Source organism: Pseudophryne corroboree, chromosome 7 (genome assembly GCF_028390025.1).
Source record: "Pseudophryne corroboree isolate aPseCor3 chromosome 7, aPseCor3.hap2, whole genome shotgun sequence".
NCBI classification, from domain to species: Eukaryota; Metazoa; Chordata; class Amphibia; order Anura; family Myobatrachidae; genus Pseudophryne; species Pseudophryne corroboree.
In genome coordinates this window covers 418,087,274-418,097,132 of record NC_086450.1, presented here as the reverse complement: position 1 = coordinate 418,097,132, position 9,859 = coordinate 418,087,274, and positions in this window count along the sequence as shown.

The window sequence follows — 9,859 nt, the reverse complement described above, 5'->3', positions numbered from 1 at the left end:
AAGCCTTGCCGCTTTTTCAAGGCGATTCTTGGGCTCAACAGACAGTATTTATACCATACTAATTACATAATGGTTATCACCTGACAGAACAATCCATTATAATAAAAACGTCTCAAAGCGTTTACTAAAAAATATACTCATTTAATTATATTACTCAGAAGAAGACAGACCAAAACGGTTCAATATTTTAACAAACCATGAATATTCAAAAAGAATTGATTTCCTAAATACAGGTTCACTTCCGGACGGTGGGACACGAGTGCGGTCACGTGACTTCCGGTCTATTACGTCAGATCCGGACTTTCACACGCAGACTGCGTCTCACCAATCTTGAATTAGCGGAAGTGACCACCCGGAGTACCATTAGTTCACTTTGAGCTAACATTAAACACCCTCCATCATTAAAACAAAATTATTATTTCACTATGGATGTTACAATTAATCAAGCAAATGCTATTGTATCTCAGGGTAAACTTTCTCGTATCGCAAAAAACATCTAATATATACATGAATAGACAACATCATAGACGTCACAATGAACCGCAAGTGCGGTCATGTGACTTCCGGTTTATGACGTCAGATCCGAGCTTTGACACGCACTTTGCATTTTGCTGATCTTTGATTCACTAAAGTGACCACCTGAAGTACCATTAATACCTATCAAACTAAAATTTGACACACTTAGACGTAGAAACGGGACAATTGTCTCAATGTAGATGTTACAGTTTCAAAATGTAACAAATATTAATGCGTCTCAGGGTGACCTCTTCTCATATAAAGAGACATCAACAAATATATATATATATATATATATATATATATATATATAGCATCGTGTGACCTAAATCCTGGGGCGACGTGTATCTGGCACAGGGGGCATTTCTATATCTGGCACTGGGGGAATATCTGGCACTGGGGGCATCTCTGTATCTGGCACTGGGGGGCAATGTATATCTGACACAGTGGGGGCATTTGGGTATCTGGCACTGTGAGGCAATGTATATCTGGCACTCTGGGGGCATTTGTGTAACTGGCACTGTGGGGCAATGTATATCTGGCATTCTGGGGGCATTTGTGTATCTGGCACTGTGGGGCAATGTGTATCTGGCACTATTGGAGTCATATGTGTATCTGCCCCTCCCCCCATATGTGTATCACGCCCCATTCTCATTGGCCAAGCCCCATGTGACATTTGGCCACACCCATTTTTTGAAGGCGCGCGCACACACAGTACCTATAAGACATTTCTCTAACGTCCTAGAGGATGCTGGGGACTCCGTAAAGACCATGGGGATAGACGGGCTCCGCAGGAGACATGGGCACTTTAAGAAAGAATTTAGTTCCTGGTGTGCACTGGCTCCTCCCTCTATGCCCCTCCTTCAGACCTCAGTTTGATACTGTGCCCAGAGGAGCTGGGTGCTTTTCAGTGAGCTCTCCTGAGTTTGCTGATAGAAAGTATTTTGTTAGGTTTTTTATTTTCAGGGAGCTCTGCTGGCAACAGACTCCCTGCATCGTGGGACTGAGGGGAGAGAAGCAGCCCTACTCTCTGAAGCTAGGTCCTGCTTCTTAGGCTACTGGACACCATTAGCTCCAGAGGGATCGGTACGCAGGATCTCACCCACGCCGTCCGTCCCAGAGCCGCGCCGCCATCCCCCTCGCAGAGCCGGAAGACAGAAGCCGGGTGAGTATGAGAAGCAAAGAAGACTTCACAGGCGGCAGAAGACTTCGTGATCTTCACTAGAGGTAACGCACAGCACTGCAGCTGTGCGCCATTGCTCCACACACCTCACATACTCCGGTCACTGTAAGGGTGCAGGGCGCAGGGGGGGGGCGCCCTGGGCAGCATCTGGGACCTCATATTGGCAAAAGACCACATATATACAGCTGGGCACTGTATATATGTATGAGCCCCCGCCCAAAAAAATAAGAATTTACTCACCGGTAATTCTATTTCTCGTAGTCCGTAGTGGATGCTGGGGACTCCGTCAGGACCATGGGGAATAGCGGCTCCGCAGGAGACAGGGCACAACATTTAAAAGTTTGACCACTAGGTGGTGTGTACTGGCTCCTCCCCCTATGACCCTCCTCCAAGCCTCAGTTAGGATACTGTGCCCGGACGAGCGTACACAATAAGGAAGGATTTTGAATCCCGGGTAAGACTCATACCAGCCACACCAATCACACCGTACAACTTGTGATCTGAACCCAGTTAACAGTATGATAACATAGGAGCCTCTGAAAAGATGGCTCACAACAATAAACAACCCGATTTTTTTGTAACAATAACTATGTACAAGTATTGCAGACAATCCGCACTTGGGATGGGCGCCCAGCATCCACTACGGACTACGAGAAATAGAATTACCGGTGAGTAAATTCTTATTTTCTCTGACGTCCTAGTGGATGCTGGGGACTCCGTCAGGACCATGGGGATTATACCAAAGCTCCCAAACGGGCGGGAGAGTGCGGATGACTCTGCAGCACCGAATGAGAGAACTCCAGGTCCTCCTTAGCCAGGGTATCAAATTTGTAGAATTTTACAAACGTGTTCTCCCCTGACCACGTAGCTGCTCGGCAGAGTTGTAATGCCGAGACCCCTCGGGCAGCCGCCCAAGATGAGCCCACCTTCCTTGTGGAGTGGGCATTGACAGATTTAGGCTGTGGCAGGCCTGCCACAGAATGTGCCAGTTGAATTGTGCTACAAATCCAACGAGCAATCGTCTGCTTAGAAGCAGGAGCACCCAGCTTGTTGGGTGCATACAGTATAAACAGCGAGTCAGATTTTCTGACTCCAGCCGTCCTTGAAATATATATTTTCAATGCTCTGACAACGTCCAGCAACTTGGAATCCTCCAAATCGCTAGTAGCCGCAGGCACCACAATAGGCTGGTTCAGGTGAAACGCTGATACCACCTTAGGCAGAAAATGAGGACGCGTCCTCAATTCTGCCCTGTCCGAATGGAAAATCAGATATGGGCTTTTATACGATAAAGCCGCCAATTCCGACACTCTCCTGGCTGAAGCCAGGGCCAGTAGCATGGTTACTTTCCATGTAAGATATTTCAAATCTACCGATTTGAGTGGCTCAAACCAATGGGATTTGAGAAAATCCAAAACTACATTGAGATCCCACGGTGCCACTGGGGGCACAACCGGGGGCTGTATATGTAGTACTCCTTTTACAAAAGTCTGGACTTCAGGAACTGAAGCCAATTCTTTCTGGAAGAAAATCGACAGGGCCGAAATTTGAACCTTAATGGACCCTAATTTGAGGCCCATAGATAATCCTGTTTGCAGGAAATGTAGGAATCGACCCAGTTGAAATTCCTCTGTCGGGGCCTTCCTGGCCTCACACCATGCAACATATTTTCTCCAAATGCGGTGATAATGTTGTGCAGTCACCTCCTTCCTGGCTTTGACCAGGGTAGGGATGACCTCTTCCGGAATGCCTTTTTCCCTTAGGATCCGGCGTTCAACCGCCATGCCGTCAAACGCAGCCGCGGTAAGTCTTGGAATAGACACGGTCCCTGCTGAAGCAGATCCCTTCTTAGAGGTAGAGGCCACGGATCTTCCGTGAGCATCTCCTGAAGTTCCGGGTACCAAGTCCTTCTTGGCCAGTCCGGAGCCACTAGTATCGTTCTTACTCCCCTTTGCCGTATAATTCTCAGTACCTTGGGTATGAGAGGCAGAGGACATACACTGACTGGTACACCCATGGTGTTACCAGAGCGTCCACAGCTATTGCCTGAGGGTCTCTTGACCTGGCGCAATACCTGTCCAGTTTTTTGTTGAGGCGGGACGCCATCATGTCCACCATTGGTCTTTCCCAATGGACTACAATCATGTGGAAGACTTCTGGATGAAGTCCCCACTCTCCCGGGTGAAGATCGTGTCTGCTGAGGAAGTCTGCTTCCCAGTTGTCCACTCCCGGGATGAACACTGCTGACAGTGCTATCACATGATTTTCCGCCCAGCGAAGAATCCTTGCAGCCTCTGCCATTGCCCTCCTGCTTCTTGTGCCGCCCTGTCTGTTTACGTGGGCGACTGCCGTGATGTTGTCCGACTGGATCAACACCGGCTGACCCTGAAGCAGAGGGTTTGCCAGGCTTAGAGCATTGTAGATTGCTCTTAGTTCCAGTATATTTATGTGAAGAGACGTTTCCAGGCTTGACCACACGCCCTGGAAGTTTCTTCCTTGTGTGACCTTCGTGCATGGAATCTGCCGAATGGAATCGCTTCGTAAGAAGCCACCATTTTTCCCAGGACTCTTGTGCATTGATGCACAGACACTGTCCCTGGTTTTAGGAGGTTCCTGACGAGTTCGGATAACTCCCTGGCTTTCTCCTCCGGAAGAAATACCTTTTTCTGAACAGTGTCCAGAATCATCCCTAGGAACAGCAGACGTGTCGACGGGATCAGTTGGGATTTTGGAAAATTCAGAATCCACCCGTGCTGTTGGAGCACTACTTGAGTTAGTGCTACTCCGACCTCCAGCTGTTCTCTGGATCTTGCCCTTATCAGGAGATCGTCCAAGTAAGGGATAATTAATACGCCTTCTCTTCGAAGAAGGATCATCATTTCGGCCATTACCTTGGTAAAGACCCTGGGTGCCGTGGACAATCCAAACGGCAGCGTCTGAAACTGATAATGACAGTTTTGTACAACGAACCTGAGGTACCCTTGGTGTGAAGGGCAAATTGGGACATGAAGGTAAGCATCCTTGATGTCCAAGGACACCATAAAATCCCCTTCTTCCAGATTCGCTATCACTGCTCTGAGTGACTCCATCTTGAACTTGAATTTTTGTATGTACAGGTTCAGAGATTTCAGATTTAGAATAGGTCTTACCGAGCCGTCCGGCTTCGGTACCACAAATAGCGTGGAGTAATACCCCTTTCCCTGTTGTAGAAGGGGTACCTTGATTATCACCTGCTGAGAATACAGCTTGTGAATGGCTTCCAATACCGTCGCCCTGTCTGAGGGAGACGTTGGCAAAGCAGATTTTAGGAACCGGCGAGGGGGAGACTTCTCGAATTCCAACCTGTAACCCTGAGATACTACCTGCAGGATCCAGGGGTCCACCTGCGAGTGAGCCCACTGTGCGCTGAAATTCTTGAGGCGACCCCCCACCGCCCCTGAGTCCGCTTGTAAGGTCCCAGCGTCATGCTGAGGCCTTTGCAGAAGCTGGGGAGGACTTCTGCTCCTGGGAAGGGGCTGCTTGCTGCAGTCTCTTACCCTTTCCTTTGCCTCGGGGCAAATATGAATGTCCTTTTGCTCGCTTGTTCTTATAGGAACGAAAGGACTGCGGCTGAAAAGACTGTGTCTTTTTCTGCTGGGAGGGGACTTGAGGTAAAAAGGTGGACTTCCCGGCTGTTGCCGTGGCTACCAAATCCGATAGACCGACCCCAAATAATTCCTCCCCTTTATACGGCAATACTTCCTTATGCCGTTTGGAATCCGCATCGCCTGACCACTGTCGTGTCCATAGACTTCTTCTGGCAGATATGGACATCGCACTTACTCTTGATGCCAGAGTGCAGATATCCCTCTGTGCATCTCGCATATAAAGGAATGCATCCTTTAATTGCTCTATAGTCAATAAAATACTGTCCCTATCCAGGGTATCAATATTTTCAGTCAGGGAATCCGACCAAGCCACCCCAGCACTGCACATCCAGGCTGAGGCGATTGCTGGTCGCAGTATAACACCAGTATGTGTGTATATACTTTTTAGAGTATTTTCCAGCCTCCTATCAGCTGGATCCTTGAGGGCGGCCGTATCAGGAGACGGTAACGCCACTTGTTTGGATAAACGTGTGAGCGCCTTGTCCACCCTAGGGGGTGTTTCCCAGCGCGCCCTAACCTCTGGCGGGAAAGGGTATAACGCCAATAACTTCTTTGAAATTAGCAGTTTTTTATCAGGGGTAACCCACGCTTCATCACACACGTCATTCAATTCCTCTGATTCAGGAAAAACTACAGGTAGTTTTTTCAGACCCCACATAATACCCCTTTTTGTGGTACTTGCAGTATCAGAGATATGCAAAGCCTCCTTCATTGCCGTGATCATATAACGTGTGGCCCTACTGGAAAATACGTTCGTTTCTTCACCGTCGACACTAGATTCGGTGTCCGTGTCTGGGTCTGTGTCGACCGACTGAGGCAAAGGGCGTTTTACAGCCCCTGACGGTGTTTGAGACGCCTGTACAGGTACTAACTGGTTTGCCGGTCGTCTCATGTCGTCAACCGACTTTTGCAGCGTGCTGACATTATCACGTAATTCCATAAACAAAGCCATCCATTCCGGTGTCGACTCCCTAGGGGGTGACATCACCATTACCGGCAATTTCTCCGCCTCCACACCAACATCGTCCTCATACATGTCGACACACACGTACCGACACACAGCAGACACACAGGGAATGCTCTGATAGAAGACAGGACCCCACTAGCCCTTTGGGGAGACAGAGGGAGAGTTTGCCAGCACACACCAAAGCGCTATAATTATATAGGAACAACCTTATATAAGTGTTGTTTCCTTATAGCTGCTTAAATATATATAATATTGCCAAAAAATGCCCCCCCCCCCTCTCTGTTTTTTACCCTGTTTCTGTAGTGCAGTCCAGGGGAGAGCCTGGGAGCCTTCCTAGCAGCGGAGCTGTGTAGGAAAATGGCGCTGTGTGCTGAGGAGATAGGCCCCGCCCCCTATTCCGGCGGGCTCTTCTCCCGGTTTTTCTGAGACCTGGCAGGGGTGAAATACATCCATATAGCCTCATGGACTATATGTGATGTATTCTTTTTAGCCAGAAAGGTATTAACATTGCTGCCCAGGGCGCCCCCCCCAGCGCCCTGCACCCTCAGTGACCGCCGGTGTGAAGTGTGCCTGAGCGCAATGGCGCACAGCTGCAGTGCTGTGCGCTACCTCATGAAGACTGAAAAGCCTTTAGCCGCCGGTTTCTGGACCTCTTCTTACTTAGGCATCTGCAAGGGGGTCGGCGGCGCGGCTCCGGTGACCCATCCAGGCTGTACCTGTGATCGTCCCTCTGGAGCTAGTGTCCAGTAGCCTAAGAAGCAAATCCATCCTGCACGCAGGTGAGTTCACTTCTTCTCCCCTAGGTCCCTCGTTGCAGTGAGCCTGTTGCCAGCAGGACTCACTGAAAATAATAAAACTATCAAAACTTTTACTCTAAGCAGCTCTTTATGAGAGCCACCTAGATTGCACCCTGCTCGGACGGGCACAAAAACCTAACTGAGGCTTGGAGGAGGGTCATAGGGGGAGGAGCCAGTACACACCACCTAGTGGTCAAACTTTTAAATTTTGTGCCCTGTCTCCTGCGGAGCCGCTATTCCCCATGGTCCTGACGGAGTCCCCAGCATCCACTAGGACGTCAGAGAAATTACAATTTAAGCGGGACAGAAGCCCGCCGCCGAGTGGGAGGGGCTTCTCCCTCAGCACTCACCAGCGCCATTTTTCTCTCCACAGCACCGCTGAGAGGAAGCTCCCCAGGCTCTCCCCTGCTGATACACGGTAGAAGAGGGTTGAAAAGAGAGGGGGGGGGGGGGCACATAATTAAGCGCAAAAAAGATATAAACAGCAGCTACTGGGTTAACATTAAGTTACTGTGTTATTCCTGGGTTATATAGCGCTGGGGTGTGTGTTGGCATACTCTTTCTCTGTCTCTCCAAAGGGCCTCGTGGGGGAACTGTCTTCAGAAAGGACATTCCCTGTGTGTGTGGTGTGTCGGTACGCTTGTGTCGACATGTCTGATGAGGAAGGCTATGTGGGAGAGGAGCGGGAACAAATGAATGTGGTGTCTCCGCCGACGGCACCGACACCTGATTGGATGGATATGTGGAAGGTTTTAAATTATAATGTTAATTCCTTGCATAAAAGATTAGACAAAGCTGATGCATTGGGACAGTCGGGGTCTCAACCCGTGCCTGATCCTATGTCGCAGGGACCGTCAGGGTCTCATAAGCGCCCACTATCCCAAATTGTTGACACAGATACCGACATGGATTCTGACTCCAGTGTCGATTACGATGATGCAAAGTTACAGCCAAAATTGGCTAAATCCCTTCGATATATGATTATGGCGATAAAGGATGTTTTGCACATCACAGAGGAAACCCCTGTCCCTGACACGAGGGTTTATATGTATAAGGGAAAGAAACCTGAGGTAACTTTTCCCCCCTCACACGAACTGAATGAGTTATGTGAAAAAGCTTGGGAATCTCCAGATAAAAAACTGCAGATTTCCAAACGGATTCTTATGGCGTATCCTTTCCCGCCAATGGATAGGTTACGATGGGAATCCTCCCCTAGGGTGGACAAAGCTTTAACACGCTTATCCAAAAAGGTAGCCCTGCCGTCCCAGGATACGGCTACCCTCAAAGATGCTGCTGATCGCAAACAAGAGGGTACCCTGAAGTCCATTTATACACATTCAGGTACCTTACTCAGACCAGCAATCGCGTCGGCCTGGGTCTGTAGTGCGGTGGCGGCATGGACAGATACCTTATCAGAGGAGATTGATACCCTAGGTAAGGATACTGTTTTATTGACCCTGGGGCATGTTAAAGACGCTGTCCTTTATATGAGAGAAGCTCAAAGAGACATTAGTCTACTGGGTTCTAGAATAAACGCTATGTCGTTCTCTGCCAGAAGGGTCCTGTGGACTCGGCAATGGACAGACGATGCCGACTCAAAAAGGCATATGGAGGTTTTACCTTACAGGGATGTGGAATTGTTTGGAGAAGGTCTCTCGGACCTGGTCTCCACAGCTACAGCTGGAAAGTCAAATTTTTTGCCTTATGTTCACTCACAGCCTAAGAGAGCACCGCATTATCAAATGCAGTCCTTTCGTTCACAAAGAAACAAGAAAGTCCGAGGTGCGACCTTTCTTGCCAGAGGTAGGGGCAGAGGAAAGAAGCTGCACAACACAGCTAGTTCCCAGGAACAGAAGTCCTCCCCGGCCTCTGCAAAATCCACCGCATGACGCTGGGGCTCCACTGGCGGAGTCGGGCCCAGTGGGGGCGCGTCTTCGGAATTTCAGCCACATGTGGGTTCACTCCCAGGTGGATCCCTGGGCAATAGAAATTGTGTCTCAGGGTTACAAGCTGGAATTCGAAGAGGTGCCTCCTCGCCGGTATTTCAAATCGGCCCTACCAGCTTCCCCCCTAGAGAGGGAGATAGTGTTAAATGCAATACAAAAATTGTATCTTCAGCAGGTGGTGGTCAAGGTTCCCCTCCTTCAACAGGGAAGGGGTTATTATTCGACCATGTTTGTAGTTCCGAAGCCGGACGGTTCGGTCAGACCCATATTGAATTTAAAATCTCTGAACCTATACTTGAAAAGGTTCAAGTTCAAGATGGAATCGCTAAGAGCGGTCATCGCAAGCCTGGAAGGGGGGGATCTTATGGTGTCACTGGACATAAAGGATGCGTACCTTCATGTCCCAATTTATCCTCCTCATCAGGCGTACCTAAGATTTGCGGTACAGGACTGTCATTACCAATTTCAGACGTTGCCGTTTGGTCTCTCAAAGGCCCCGAGGATTTTCACCAAGGTAATGGCAGAAATGATGGTGCTCCTGCGGAATCAAGGTGTCAAAATTATCCCGTACTTGGACGATCTCCTCATAAAAGCGAGATCAAGAGAGCAGTTGCTGAACAGCGTATCACTTTCACTGAAAGTGTTACAGCAACACGGCTGGATTCTCAATAACACTCGAGTCCTGGGAAAGATGGTGGCGTCATACAAGGCCATTCCCTTTGGCAGGTTCCATGCGAGGACTTTCCAATGGGATCTGCTGGACAAGTGGTCCGGGTCACATCTACAGATGCATCGGTTGATCA